The 2,163-nt window shown below is 43.0% G+C and overlaps 1 pseudogene; it reads left to right on the top strand.

Moving 5' to 3' along the window:
• The first annotated feature begins 508 nt into the window (after positions 1-508).
• Positions 509-1,077, top strand: LOC111812525 (annotated as a pseudogene).
• The last annotated feature ends 1,086 nt before the right edge of the window (positions 1,078-2,163 follow it).

Below are 2,163 nucleotides of genomic sequence, written 5' to 3'. Positions count from 1 at the left end.
ATTCCGCTGGCTCCAAGGCAAACGACAGCAGTTCATGTGGCAGAAAACAGTGAAGAGCAGAGGAGGAGCAGCAGCTGCGGTGGCGTCCATCAAGCCTCTCTCTTCCTTCTGCGCTGAGTGCGAAGACCAGCGCTCCACAGTGAAGATCGGAGCTCCTCCAAAGTGGCGCAGCTGCCAAGATCAAGCTCCTTCAAAGACTGAGATTTCTCCCCAGAAGCGGGGCAGGGTGGCAGGAAACCAGGCAGGGCTGCTTCTTGCCTTTCTCAATTCCTGGGCCCTGCCCACCTGCAGGGCTAGGCCCCCATGTTGAGATCTGCCAGTGCTGATTCAGCCAAGTTGACACAATGTATCAACTAACACGTGCACCATAGTGAAATATGTTGCTTCTGTCACTGTATGTTCTTGTATTTCTGTTCAGAAAGTAAACTGGGACTTGAGTAAACCAATTTCTATCTGTAGTTGTAAAAAGTTATAATACAGCTTTTTTTTTTCTGCATCTCCCACAAGAATGAAGACCACCCTCAGCAATCAGACTGTAGACAGTCCAGAAAATGTTGACATCACTCTGAAAGGACGCACAGTTATTATGAAGGGCCCCAGAGGAACCCTGTGGAGGGACTTCGACCACATCAAGGTGGAACTCAGTCTCCTTGGGAAGAAAAAGAAGAGGCTCCGGGTTGACAAATGGTGGGGAAACAGGAATTGGCGACTGCCTGCACAATCTGTAGCCATGTACAGAACATGACCAACAGGTCATGCTGGGCTTCCATTAGAAGATGAAGTCTGTGTGCGCTCACTTCCCCATCAATGCCCTTATTCAGGAGAATGGGTCTCTGGTTGAAATCTGGAATTTCTTGGGTGAAAAATACATTTGCCGAGTTCGTATGAGGGCAGGTGTTGCTCGCTCAGTATCTCACACCCAGAAAGATGAGCTAATCCTTGAAGGAATTGACATTGAGCCTCACCTTCAGTTGCTCTGATTCAGCAAGCCACAGCAGTCAAAACAAGGACATCAGGAAATTTTTGGGTGGTATCTGTGTTTCTGAAAAGGGAACCGTTCAGCAGCCAGATGAGTAAGATCCAAGAGTTACCCAACCACAGAAACAAGCTTTGGACTGTAAAGCTGTTCTGTGATATTTTAATGAGACAATAAAAGATCTTTATTAAACAGAAAAAAGTTATAATACAGCTTAAGAACTGTTATTAAAGAAAAATTTGGATTACAAAACAATGGTGCAAGTTGACATTTAAAAAATTATACTAAAAGATGCCTTGCCATTAATTCATCTCAAAATGTCTTCCCTTGCTTTGCCCACAAGTGTATTCATCCTCACAATTTCCTGAAGCAGTTTTGGAGGATAAAAATTCTTTTTGTATGAGGAATTGAACTCACAACTCTGTGCTTGCCAGGTAGGTGCTGTGCAACTGAGCTATATCCCCACCTCCCTAAAGCAGTTTTGGAAGTCTTCTTTTGTGATACATATTAGGTGTGAAAAATATGGCTGGTGCTGCTGCCAAGTACTTGATATCAAGTGGAAAGGCAAGCTCATAAAAACACTGGAGTGTCCTCCCACCCACTCAATACTGTGAGACTTTGGGCTGTGCCCTAAAGCTAAAAGGACCACAAGAGGCAAATGTCTTGCACTAATTCTGGACACTGAAAGAGCTGCGATGGTGCAGCTATAGACATTCATGAAGAGGACTTTGACAGCAGCTTCAGAAAGTGACAAGAACAATGGGATCCATGTGCTGATGAAAGGCGGAAATTTAGAGGGAGATGAATAACAATGTGTCTTTTACTGTGATGTTTTAAAAGAATTTAAACACCATAGTTCTTGATCATACCTCATGGACATGACTGCTTTGGGATGTTGCTTTTTGTAAATGATCTCTTTCCTTGGCTATGTGTGAATCATTACAGCATAACATGGGTATATATGGGAGATTCCCTATTTGAGCAAAAGAGCTTATATGATTTTTATTTCATTACATGGAGAATTCCTACTCCAATTTAGCAGACATTAAATGGGTCTGAAGGGACTCTAAGATACCATCAGTTTCCCAAGGAGCCTACTGGCTCCATCTGCATGAGTTTCTTTCTTTCTTTCTTTCTTTCTTTCTTTCTTTCTTTCTTTCTTTCTTTCTTTCTTTCTTTCTTTCTTT

This window comes from Octodon degus, unplaced genomic scaffold (assembly GCF_000260255.1).
Source record: "Octodon degus isolate 3935 unplaced genomic scaffold, OctDeg1.0 scaffold00007, whole genome shotgun sequence".
NCBI classification, from domain to species: domain Eukaryota; kingdom Metazoa; phylum Chordata; class Mammalia; order Rodentia; family Octodontidae; genus Octodon; species Octodon degus.
This window is presented reverse-complemented; position numbering and strand designations above follow the sequence as displayed.